Here is a 14,125-nt window from a genome sequence, read left to right on the forward strand (position 1 = left end):
GTGGCTCTTTAAAAAAAAAAAAAAAAAAAAGTAACTGGTGACAAATCTAGCGACTTTTTCTGCTATTAGACTTTTTCTTTGTTACTGTTACTGGAGACTTTTGGTGACTGACATGAAAGCACACATCACTGTTGCTCCTCTCAGTGAGCAGCAGGTGCTGCTGTGCGGCCCCTTCCTGTCCCTGTCTCACAGGCAGCCCAATCCTCCGCAGCGTCCCCCTCAGCTGAAGTCGGAGCAGGAGATGCTTACGCCTCCATGTCCAGACTGCAAATTACTTGCACCATGAAGGCATCTTGACTATTTTTTTCTATTGTTTCTTTTTGGTCAGTTTAAAGTTGTAAATGAAGACTTTATACAAAAAAACAAACAAACATATTATAAGTGTTATGGTTAAAAATAATAATGTTTCACTGGGATTTGGTGTAGGCTTTTAAGTGGACCGTAAGGTTTAAAACTAAACCAAACATAGGAAAATTAAACCTCTAAGAAAAATAGAATAATAAACTAAAACTAAAAATTAAAGTAACTCTGCCAGTGTATTTCTAGAGTCATTTTTGCCTGTCCCAAGCCCAGGCAAAACAAGCATCAGCAGAAGCAAGTTCATATGTAGTTTTACACATATGAAGGGTCTTTTTACTCACTTTTAGTCTCTCTCATGGCATTTTTCCTCTCTCCTGCAGCGTCCATTTCAATTAAATGCATACTGATGATTATGCAAATTAGGCGGTGACGTCATTAAGCAACTTCTGGCGACTCTTAAGACAACCTATCTAGAGGAGTTGACAACATTGGTAGGGACTAGATAATGGGGCGGGTAACAGGGCAGCAAACTATGGAGTGTCATTCGGCGATGTCCAGATCTATGATCTGGATTTTGCTGATGATGCTGTGATCTTTGCAGAGACTGTGGATGTGGGAATGTGGGTCTCCTGGGCCAGAACAAAAATCCAAGCATTTAGAAATGCCTTGGATGCTACCACACATCCGTCTTTGCAGTATAATCCATCTATCTGTGAGGCTGAAATCAACCCCAGACTTGGACTCGCACATGGGGCGATGGCTTTCGCTGAGCTAGCATGCTTTACCACATACTGGGTGCCCAGGACCTGTTAGGCTGGACCAGACGCTGGGGGCGGCTGAATGCATTGTGGAGGTCAGCTGAGAGGATAAGAGATGTGGCATGGGCCCGGAGCAGGTCTGGAGGATGGTGATCAGGAGGCCAGAAGGGGACTGGACCAAAGTTGGCAATGCAAACTTGACTACCAACCTGAACTGGGTCTTGTCCAAAACGTCCGATGTTGGCATTTGTGATTGTTGCTTAGAGGTGTTGTATGAAGCCGCAGTGACCTCTGTAGTCCATACAGGTATTTCTGTTCACCAGCATAGTGCGAGAGCAGCTATGTTTGTGTAAGAATTTCAAAAGTCCAGTTAGCATCAAAAAAAGGAGACGCTGGAGCACAGTGGGACAGTGCTAGCCCAAAACTCTGATGTTTTCTGTTCTCTCTGTTTCCAGAAGCCTGGTTGATGATAAATGGATGGGTAGGTGGGATCTGCAGTGTAAAAGTGCTTTGAGTAGTGTTTTCTCTATGCTTTCTCTGAAAATCCGACACGCTTAAAGTAAGAGAAAAGCATGGTTACAGCTGATAAAAACACAAGTTCATATCTGTGACGCTCTGCCTACACTGAGGGTAAACTCCTTCCCACAGCAGCACAGATCCTGGCTCCATAAATCACCCAATATGGAAGTAATTCCCAGAGATACAGGGGGACTGGAAGTGGTCCAACTGGCAGCACTTCCACTTAGTAAATAAATAAAGATAAAAATGTGGTCAGTGTGACATGAGCCCTGTCCTTTACTCTCTCCTCGCTCACTTCCAGGTACACTGAGGGTGACTGTTATCAGGCTAATTATCAGATCTGCTCTTCCTCTGCAGCTCTCCTCCTGCAGGAAAACAGGAAGGCAGGATTAGAGCGACGCGCTGCGCTGAGATCCGGAGAGGCCGGACGAGTCCCGGCTGGAATGCACACACACTCACACACACACCCAGAATGTTTTGAGTCACTCTGACTGCACAGTTTGCACACAAACACTTTCTCTCTCAGAATCCACCACACTCACATCCCCATTAAACCCATTAAGTGATCATGAGGAAACAAATAGCACAAACAGCTCGGGGAAAACTTGTTGGATGGTGCATCTAATAAAAAAAATAAAATCAGAACGGCGAGGAGAAAGCCAAGAAACAATACGAGCCTCAGACTGCGGCCAAAAAACACCAGAGTACCGTTTACGACCTGCATCAGGGTTCAGACCCCGTCATTAAGAGGAAGAGGTGCTCATTACAGCCTTTTTACGGGAGGAAACAAATACTCTCCAGTGACTCACATTTCAAGTTAAAATGCAAAGATGCAAACAACAAGTAAAAAAAAAAAATGTGGCTGCAGTTGGCTGAGAAAGCACAAAGTTATCTTGGACTGATATCTGTGACCTTGGGAGGCGGTAATTGAGCGGAAAGGGGATGTAAAACATCCGCTGGTGAGGTTTAGTGGTTGTGGATACACACATAGAGACACACATACACAGCAGCAGCAGCAGCAGCAGTGGCAGTGGTGTTAGTCCCAGGCTGGCCTCTCTCTGGCATTATCTCATAGCCTGAGCACTCCCGCTGCCTCTGAGGCCGGCCAGCTCCACACACAGAAGCATTACGTGCATCTGCCTCGCATTAATCGACAAATTATGTAAAAAGTGCACGTCAAAATGCATTACTGGAGGGGGAGGTGGGGCGTGCTCCTTCAAAACATCCCCAAACTACAATATTTGATCATGTTTGCACTGATTTTTTCACTTTTTTCTCTGTGCACAAAAGCATTTAAGGTATAAAATGCCATATTTCATTTTTTAAAGTCATTTTAAAGTTAATTTTGTTTTTCTTTTGCTGATATTTTAAATTTAATCCTCAGGAAAGCAGAGGAGCATGACTTTCTGTGTTAGTATATCCCACAGTGATCTTATCGTACAATCAAACCCTCATAAATAACAGTATAAATAGGTCAGAAGGGCCCCACTCTTATGCCTACAACCACCTACTTTGCTGAGGGGCCCCTGTGACGCTTGTTGCCATGGATACCATTCAAATCTACAACCACCACATCCATGGGCGGCTAATAACAAATTCACATGACCTCATCCCAGTGCAGGTGGTTTCTGTGTCGTTTTATAAGCCTGACACAGAGAGGACAACAATCAGCAGGAAGCTATAGATTATGCAGAGAGCTGATGTTCACAATGATGATAAACTCGGTTTAAATAAAGTTTTGATCAGCATGAATCTGCATTTTAAAATATGTGATTAGTTGGAGAGATTTTGATCTGCACAGATTATTAATGTTTTCAGGATAAACCAACGGTGATGCATTCTGGGTCTGGTCTGGTCCTGCAGCCTCAGTCAATGGTGGAGCTGAAGTTATTCAAAGTTTCCTTGGTGACAAACAGAACTTTTTGCTAGATGCTCACTCCTTTAAAATATTATGTACACAAGAACTAAAGCCCGGCACACACTATGTGATATCCTCCTGATTCAGGCCTGAATTTTGAGTCAAACGACTAATGCTGGTTTTACACCAGGACTTTGCTAAAACTCTTAAAAGACTCTAAAAAGTCTGACATCTGAGACCCTCTCACATCTAAAGACAATCTGTCAGCAAACCTATGAGATTTGAAGCTGGTGTTCTGCAAAACCAAGTTGTGGCATTGTTTGGAGTGAACCCTAGCATCATCTCCAAACTGAAGGCCAAGTTCAATAAAACGGGGAATGTCAGAGACAGGCCACGAAGTTGGCGTCCCAAGAAGACAACACCCTAAGAATACTGTTTTCCCACCCTGTCAGCAAGAACTCTATCCTCCAAGATGACAACACTCACCCCCACGGAACGGGTTTATCAGAGACTACCTCCAGTATTTGGGAGTGGAGAGGATGGAATGGCCTGCCAGCAGTCCTTACCTTAATCCCATTGAACTCTTGTGGGATAAGCTTGGGCGTGCTGTTCGTGCCAGAGTGACCAACACAACCACGTTGGCTGATTTGCGACAAATGCTGGTTGAAGAATGGGATGTCATTCCACAGCAGTGTGTGACCACGCTGGTGACCATCATGAGTAGGAAGAGCCAGGCTGTCGTGGCTGTGTATGGTTCTTCCACACTCTACTGAGGCTCCTGTTTGTTACATGAATAAATTGTTAAATTGTCGATATGCCTTGTTTCTTCAAACTTCAATCATCCAATCCACCAAACAAGAGTCAATGGCAGAATCAGCTGTTTAGCATTGGCAGAGAAGATTTGGCACAATTGTTCATGGGCACAACCCACATACTCAGCTCTGCTGCTCATCCCACAAATGCATGCTCCTTAGAATGTGGCATCATTTAAAAGGGTAATAAACAGGCTTTCCAACAATATAAAATTTATTGCCAAGAAGCATTGTTACAACAAAGAAATAATGAACCAAACACAAAATTGCCTTACTTTTTGTTTTATGTTTGTAAGAGTCATTCAGGCTGTCTCCTTCAGTATATAAGTCTGTACACGTGCTGTTTAGCAAAGCATGAAGTGACAACAGAAGAGCTTGCCATTAGTTTTTACAGTCCAGTCACAGTGCATTCTGGGATACGAACACACAATATGGTGGTGAGCTAACCCACTAGCTGCAGACATGCTAAAAAAAAAAAGATTAAAAAAAACTTCAATATCTGAGTTAGTGGTGTGGATTTATTCTTAAAAGACCCCAGAAAGTCTGCCAAGTTCCAGGCAAAACGTTGTGTAAGAGATACAAAGGCATGGATAGCGTCATTAGAATGGCACAATGGCGGGCTTTCAGTGGAAACAAGACAGTAAGTGCCTACAAGTTACAGTTAAAAAGTTATTTAACTTTGAATAACACTTCTCTTCTTGTATATGGCAAAGCTGTCCTCAGAGGGTTAAAAAGACTTTCTTGGCATCAGAGAGGGATTTTTTTTTAATTGCAGGATTTGCTAAATCCTCTTGAAACAACAGTTTACTGCATATCAAGTTAAATCTGTATTTGTGGTTGTTAGGGGTAATCCTCCATTTTCTGCCTCAGGTAGTTTTCCTCATTTTCTCCCTGTTAGAAGCTGGACTCTCTGAGCTCTCTGAGCTTCAGTGTCAGGCTTCTTAGCTGCTCTCATCAGGACAAACACTGGGTGTCTGTGTAACCGCTGAATGTTCCCTGTGGTCAGAGCTCCCCTCCCCTCCCATCACTCAGATATTTCTGTAATGAATAAACTTTCTCGCCTCTTACGTTCACTCTCAAACTGTACGTGTTTGTTAGCACTGAGGGTTTACCCAGCATCCCCGAGGCCCTGACTCACTCTGACTCTCTCCTCCTCCGTAAGGTTTGGAAACATCACTTTGATGCCACATTTTTCAGAGGACAATGAAGGAGCCAGCAGAGGCGTTGCAAGGATGATTGCTGGTTTGTCAGTGAGTCAGATTTGATCTTTGTGATTGGAGTTTGCAAATAAAAAAAATCTCTCATCAGTGTTCTCGTGGATCAGCTACTTCTGCAGGTTCATTGGTGATAAACTACGGTAAGCTGTGTGCTCATTTAGAGGTGAGATAGATCATGTGTAAAGGACAGACAACTTTATCATTTCTGATTTAAATCCATGCTGCAGAAGCAGCAGAGTAAAGCCAACGTTTTCCTTGTCTCCATATCATTTAAAGTAATGAAACCCTGATGAGTTCAAACTTTTATGAGAACAGAAAAGTTTCTTGGCTCCGTCTCACATCTAATTTACTCCACAACCGCCCAAACCTTGCTGCTCGTTTCCTGCGGAATCAAAAACACAATTTAATTATGCTTGTTAAAGTTAAATGTGGAATGTACACAATGTGTATGTCTGAAGTTTTTATGCCATCCCAGAACCACAACGAGCACGAGCAGCAACAATCATGCAGATGTGAGACAGACAGATGTGGAGAGAGAGAGAGAGCTGGAGCACAGCCAGAGTTTACAGCCCGATGTTCAGTTTCACACGATTAACTCCTCTGGATGGAGAGAATACCTGCATAGGGAAGTTGTTTAGTATTTCCTCTCTAAAACTAGGTAAAGATTAAAATTTCAATAACTAGATCTCAGACTTAACATTAAAAGTTAAGCTGAAATGGGAAAGGCATCATACTTGTTCCAATGTTTTTTGCTCTTCCTCATTTTACTACTCTAAGTTCAGTGTGCATGAACGTCTTCCCTTTGAGGACCAACCTGGTTGAAAAAGCTATTTGACATGCACTTAATGCTAACCTTACATGTAAAAAGCCTGGCAATGTGAAAGGTATAAACGCTGGTCAGTGAAAGTAAACTGGAGGGTCATATGAGTGGTTAGGTCCAATCCCCATGTTCAAGTCCAGCCTATGGCTCCTTTCCCACATACACTGTATTGCCAAAAGTATTCGCTCGCCTGCCATATGAACTTAAATGACATCCCATTCTTAATCCATAGGGTTTAATATGACGTTGGTCCACCCCTTTGCAGCTATAACAGCTTCAACTCTTTTGAGAAGGCTTTCCACAAGGTTTAGGAGTGTGTTTATGGGAATTTTTTTACCATTCTTCCACAAGCGCATTTGTGCGGTCACACACTGATGTTGGATGAGAAGGCCTGGCTCTCAGTCTCCGCTCTAATTCATCCCAAAAGTGTTCTATGGGGTTGAGGTCAGGACTCTGTGCAGGCCAGTCAAGTTCATCCACACCAAACTCTCTCATCCATGTCTTTATGGACCTTGCTTTGTGCACTGGTGCACAGTTAGTATGTTGGAACAGGAAGGGGCCATCCCCAAACTGTTCCCACAAAGTTGGGAGCATGGAATTGTCCAAAATCTCTTGGTATGCTGGAGCATTCAGAGTTCCTTTCACTGGAACTAAGAGACCAAGGTCCATGAAAGCATCAGGAGACTGGGAGACTGATTTTGGCGTTGTTAGCATTGCAACTTTTGCCTCTGTCAAACTTTCTGAAGTTTCCAATGCCTGCTTAATCAACACTCTGCCTGGTATTAGCCTTTGGCTTGGTCCTAATGCCCCCAGCTAAGGCTAGCTGCTAGCAGCTACTGGCTACCACTTTGTTTGAAAATCGTTAGGATGATGACTTTTAAGTGACTTCAAAGATCTGTTAAAATGCAGCACTTTTTTTCCACACTTCTGAATCTTTGCAGGGCAAATTTGACCAACACTGCCGTGTTGTCCTCCCCGTAAATTCTGAGTAACTCCACCAGTACCGCCAGTCTATAGAGTGGTGCAGTCGTGACGTGATTTTGTATACAAACCCGGAAGTTTGCGTTGCATGGGTTCCCTAGGTGTCCAGCCTATTGGAGTTTTCAATTGGTTTTTTGGATTATTGCTGAAAATATGATCTGTGTCCAATAAAAGTTTATGAAACTTACACATAAAGATAATCTTCATTAATTGATAATATAAGCATCATATCTGGTTTGTTAATCTAACTGATAAAAGTAAAAAGCTAACGTCATGCTATATTGAACTACAAAACAGTCGACTGAATTTAACGTCATCACAACTGAATGGCAGGCTCAGTTGCCATGCTACGGATGATGAAGTAGTGTCTTCCCAACAAACGCTGTAGTCCCTGTTAGCTGTCTTTTAGCAACCGCCTTTATTAAGATGTGAAAAGATACACAATTCAAAGGTGAGGCACGTTTCCGATGTATTTTATGTCAAAGGATAAAACGTCAAACTCTCTTGATCTTGTGTTCACCACAGACCTTATTTCAGGCATTTAACAGAAAACTCATTCAAAAATCTATAGACTTTTAGACGAGGGAACTGGAAGTGCTAAAATGCTAACTCACTTCGTTTTAGGACTCATTCCTGCACCTCTCTATTAGCCTCTTAGCACTGAGGCTGCTTCCTCTTCTTCTCTGGTGCTTAACAGTGGGTCACGTACCACAGCGCCATCTACTGTTTCAGAATGTGTGGTCGCATGAGAAAGAGAACAAACTCCTTTATTGTCGCTGGATTTTATTGGTTGATATTTTATCAAGATAATAAAAATATATAAAATATATGCAATATCGGCCAATAATTTATCAGTACAAATAATTATTGTGCAGAACTATTGACAATGAACATTTTTAGATTTGCCCAGTAAAGTTTTGCTCTAATGGATCTCCATTGAAAAAAAAAACACGAACATATTCATGTTTACAGAAATGGGCAGAATGATGCAGTGGTGTAAACAGATTCCCACCCAGAATGAGTCAGTACAGTCATCCTTTCAGCCACGGAGGAGGAATCTGACAGGAGAGTGAAAGTCTCTGTGTGAGGTTTAACGTCCGATGAAGAAGATTAGTCAGGTTGGAGAAGAATTAAAAATAGATGAGAACACAGTGCATTACTTACAAATTCATGTTTATGTGGTATGGTTGATGTGTCATAGATTTTCCTGCAACTTTTTTTAATATGATAAATAACAAAAAGAAATCAGCATACATATAAATGACTTAAAAAATGTAAGAAATAGAAATCAGTGTAAAACATTTCAACATGAAATCTAACAGGCATGAATGTGCATGTGTAAATACGTACTCTGCATTTCAGTGATTACCAGCTAAATTTTCAGCTTTCTTGCTTCCCTAAAAAGAAAAGTTTTCTTCACATTTTCTTCTGAGTGCAAACATTCGTCCCTCATAAGAAAATCTCTGTTCCAATCAGAATGAAACTAGCTTGACTCGACTTGTCTCTGAAGGTTTGATTGTGCTCTGACTGCTTTATTACCTCCTGAGCTGCAGGTACTCAGCTCCCCTTAATTCTCTCGAGTGGTGTGTTGACAGTGAAAACAAGCCGCAGGAACAAACGCCGGGAGGGATCCGAGGATCTGATTGCAAAGCTTCAAGCCCCGCACTCGGCTCGAGCTACAATGGGAGATTTAGGGAAAGACGGACGGTTGGACAAAGAGCTTGGGGTTTGGCCAATGAGCAAGTGGGTCTGATGTTGGAGTCCAACCTCAGAGAGGGGTGTTCTGCTATTATAAGGGAGAGCCGTTTGAATTTCAACCCAACAAGAAGTCACTGGAGGGGTGGATAGAAGCTGAATCAAAGGGTTTGAGGAAGTACAACATCAAGAGTTTAATCTTTGATAACAAAACATTTATAATCCACGTAACACTCAGATGTTCTCAGACATCCAGCTGACACATAAGCATTTGTGTAAATATACTTGCCTGTTGCCAGTGGATGGTGCAAGAGAGGCCTCTGGTTATACCATTATCTGTATGGGATGTAAACTACAAACAAGGTAAATATGAACATGGAGATTATTCTGGGCTCAAAACTAATATAATAAATATCAGATATCAATCAGAGCAGCTCAGACTGATGACTGGTGGTCAGTTAGCACCGTCTGCATTCATTAGTCCAATATTTTCCTCCAAATTCAATTCCAACCAATTTAAGTGACATTTGAATAAAACACTGAAAGTCAAGAATGGTTGTGAAGCAAAGAGACAAGGATTTCAGATGGAATTAAATATAAAAACAAGCTCATGTGACAGTTGATTGGTAATTGGAGTAACTTTAGCTAATGCTGGCTAATGCTACTGCAAGCCTGTACACAACGACAGTCAGTGAAGAGACTAGTGTGGACGCAACTCTAGCTGGTGTTTTAGCAAACCTGGACCACATCTCTTTAAAGATCCTGTGAAGTGAAATCCAAGTTTGTCTCTTAACTCTCTAGAGCTGTTGGAATATGGTTGCTGTAAACATGCAAAAACACTGAGATTGACACGTGACTGAATTCTTGATTTAGACTGTTAGAAGTTTTTCACCTCTTTCCTGGCTGGGATTGATGTGGGCGGGGCTAATATGTGGGCTCATGATGTCACAAGCCCACAGTAGGGAATGACCCACCCCTTTAACACTACAATACAATACAAACAACACTAATACAGAGCAGCTCATCTCAGTCCAGTCTGTTGTTAGCTGATGTCACTGCCTTTATTGAAAGTTAACAGTCAGTTAAATGTTGTTTTTTGTTCATTTTGAGGTAAATTTGCTAAATCTATCAGCCACAGTGGTCTATGGATCATCTAAAGCAAGGGTGTCAAACTCAATCACTGATTTAAGGTCTGACTTGAGGGCCTAACAGGGTCCACATTTAACTGTCAACTTCATTTTTCACCACTAATAAATTATGGGGAAAAATGTTAGCAATGATGATAAATGTTTTTGAGATTTAAAAAGTCAAAATGAAAAGTTAAAAGGATTAAAATCAGAGAAAAAAAATCTAACTTATTTGTTAAAAAGGTAAAAACATGAAATTAGATGTTAAAATAATGCTTTTAATAGGCAAATCTATATAAAAAAAGAAAGTCACAATCATGTTTTAAAGGCAAAATATGGCTTAAAATTTAAAATGGTGCACCTAAAAATCCAAAATATGATATGAAGGTTGAAATAATAAATTGAAAAGGTTGAAATATTAGATAAAAAGTGAAAATAATAAATTGACAGTTTAAAATATGAGATAAAAAGTCAAACTCATAGATTAAGAAGGTCAAAATATTAAATACAAAAACAATTGAAAAGGTTAAAATTTGATATAAAAAGTGAAAATAATAAATTGACAGTTTAAAATATGAGATAAAAAGTCAAACTCATAGATTAAGAAGGTCAAAATATTAAATACAAAAACAATTGAAAAGGTTAAAATTTGATATAAAAAGTGAAAATAATAAATTGACAGTTTAAAATATGAGATAAAAAGTCAAAATCATAAATTGAAAAGGTCAAAATATTAGATAAAGTCAAAATTATAAACTGAAAAGGTCAAAAAATAAACAAAAAGTGAAACAATAAATTGAAAATGGTAAAAATATGAAATAAAAGTCCAAATAATAGATTGAAGTCATAACTGTAAAATACAAAATTGAAAATATGAAATGAAAACACAAAGAAATGAGATTTATTTTGACCAAAGGAAACCTAGAGAGGGAGAGAATGGGTGAGGTAGACTGAAGGTTAAGGAGAGGGAAGAGAGGATATAGGAGGGATGAAAAAAGTGAGATAGTGGTAGAGGGGAGGAAAAGAGGAAGGGGGTGCAGCCCAAAGCTCTTCAGGAACAAAGAGGCACTTATACAAGCAGCAGCAACAGCTGAAAACATCTTTAAGCTGAGCTGAGCGCTCTCGCTGTGTGCATGTGTCCTAAACCATGACAAACTCCAACACTGTGCTGCTGGATGTTTAGCTTTACAAGTGCTGCTTAAAGAGCACTGCTATAAAGGCTGTTAAAAACAAGATGGTACATCCTCAGGAGAGCAAGAACAGGCTCAGAAAATTTCATGGTGATCTGACAATCAGTCCATCATGCAGAGTGCCGAGTACAAATGTCCTGATGGTGGAATCATAAAAATGAAGTCCTCAGAAAAATGACAGTAATCTTTGCAGGGGAGCAATAACCGAAGAGGCAAACGAGGACAAAACAGGAAATCAGTCCAAAAGATTTGAAGCAAACAAAATAGGATACGTGCTCAGCAAGAAGTCCCTAAACCCGTTTAAATCATTACCTGAACACTGAACGCCGATCATCCCTCCCCCTTCCATGCTCGCTCTCACTGCCCACCACGCCAACATGAAAACATGGTCATAACAGCCCAAACAGCATCGCCGCTGCGTTTGTATGCGCCCCCCATGCTACCTGAACAGGTAGCATTCAGTATTCTCCTGCTGATCAGGCGGTGTTCTGTTGCAGTTATTGTTAGCTTTTAAGCCAGCCAGGAGTTGTAGTTGAGACTGACTCCTTCTTTTCTCCTTTTTTGGGTGTTTATTGATGGAAATTTCCCGTTCGTTCTCTCAAAGGTGTCCTTGACCATCCATCTTCTTTGTTTTCACAGGTTTCAACATATGTTGTCAACTTAATTGTGAATAACAAGTCCAAGATATAACTCAAGAGTGCGTCTTTCTTGCTGCCAACTGCTCTGGTTGCCTGGCAACAGTGGTTAGGTTAAATCTGCATATGCAAGGTTTTACCTTGAATACACTTCCTCCACAGAATAAAAAAACAACAATAAAATAAATCCTGGAAAATCTTGCAAGAGCAGCAAAGAAGAATCAGGCAACAACGAATACTGGATCACAGGTGAGAAGCATGTGCATGTAAAGGTGAGCTAAATTAACTGGTGAAGTGATATGAGAGCAGCAGAGGGGAAATAATAATTATTATTTATATAGCACTTTTAAAAACAAGGGTTCATAAAGTGCTTTGACGTGCAGAAAACTAGAATGGCCGTCTGAGGCGGCAGACCCACGCCTAAGCAGCGCCACCGAGGAACTCACGCTCCCATTGATTACTGTGGTCCGAGAAAAACCGAACGGGTGCGCGGATCATCACCAAAATCTAATTGATTCTTCTCTGTCACTATCCCAACATGCCCTGAAAGTTTGGTGAAGATCCGACTTTCAGTTCTGGAGTTATCTTGTACACATACAAGCAAACAAACAAACGAAGAAAGAAAGAAAGAAAGACAGAAAGATAGAAAGATACAGAACCCTTTACATAACCCCCTGCCGATTTCATCGGCATGGGTAATAAAAAAGCAGCAGAACCCAACAAGAGATGAAGATGGCAAAATGACAATAAGAAGAGAACACTCAAGGGACATCCTAAACAAGATCAAACCCCAGGCTGCATGTTCAGCCCAAACAACATTATTACTGAGACATTATTAGAACTAAAAATCCATGGGAGTCATAAGAGCTTCAATATATCTCAAGACATCCCCAGAGCTGAGACAACCTGAGACGTCATTAGAGGAAAGACATCCTAAAAACCCACAAGTACCCAGTGTTCCGTCAGATTTTGCTACCTATTGACTACTCTTACCCTAACCCTTATGGGCGTTATGCTGATGGCGTAGGGCGCATGCGCAGAACCACAAAGTAGCAATTTTTGATGGGAAGCTAAATATGACAGAACACCAGCCAACACAGGAACCCAACTGCAAAACCTGAAGTGTATAAATAACTGAGATCTAGACAGAGATGTCAAGTAACTAAGTACAAATACTTTGTTACCTTACTTAGGTAGAAATTTTGGGTATCTATACTTTACTGGAGTGTTTATTTTGTCAGCCTACCTTTTACATCTACTCCTTACATTTTAAAAAATAGCCTCGTTACTCTTATTTCATTTCAGTTCATTTTCATTCCAGCTTGTCTAATTAAAAAAAAAAAAACACAAATAAAAAAACACAAAAAACTATCCAGATAAATCATGTCATCTTGATAGAGTGAATTTGATTGTGGTTGGATGAGAAGTATAAACATAATACCATTCTGACACCCTATTGGTTTGTACGCGATCCATCGCACCTGTGCACATGACACCATTTACGTCACACTCCAGCAAGGAAATAACAGACGTATGTAGCCTAGTATGAAGATGTCTGTGTCAGAGACTAAAGAGAACTCGAGAGAAATGTCCCAACCAACCACCAGCGAGGAGGTTGGTAGTACACATATATGGTTATTGAATTTATTTGCATTGTACTAAAATGCGTTCACTTTCAATGGGCATAAATGCAGCTGAAACAGGTGCATCCCAAATTTTTCAACATTAACATTTTAATATAACATTATAGTCATTATGGCCTTTAGAAAAATGTTTTTTGGGGAGGTGGGGTAGTGCACTATAGGCCCCTGTGGTGTGGCCTAAGCTTTTGTCCTTCATGGAATTTTTTTCCCCCTTACATTACTTTCACTTTTATACTTTAAGTAGTTTTGAAACCAGTACTGTTACACTTTTACTTGAGTAAAAAGCTTGAGTTGAAACTTAACTTCTACAGAAGTCTTTTTAAACCCTAGTATCTACACTTCTACCTGAGTAATGAATGTGAATACTTTTGACACCTCTGGATCTAGTTGGTAGAAATGTGATAAGAAATCTAATTAATATCAGGTTTATGCACCATGTTTTTACAAGAAAGCTGTCGTGATTCATTGGAATTAACAATGTAATCAGAATATGAAGAAAAGGTAAAATGCAAGTGATGATAACCCTAACCCATGTTTGAGCTTTAAATCTCAGATTTAGTCAGTGTTGAA

This window comes from Cheilinus undulatus, linkage group 12, assembly GCF_018320785.1.
Source record: "Cheilinus undulatus linkage group 12, ASM1832078v1, whole genome shotgun sequence".
In the NCBI taxonomy this organism is placed as follows: Eukaryota; Metazoa; Chordata; class Actinopteri; order Labriformes; family Labridae; genus Cheilinus; species Cheilinus undulatus.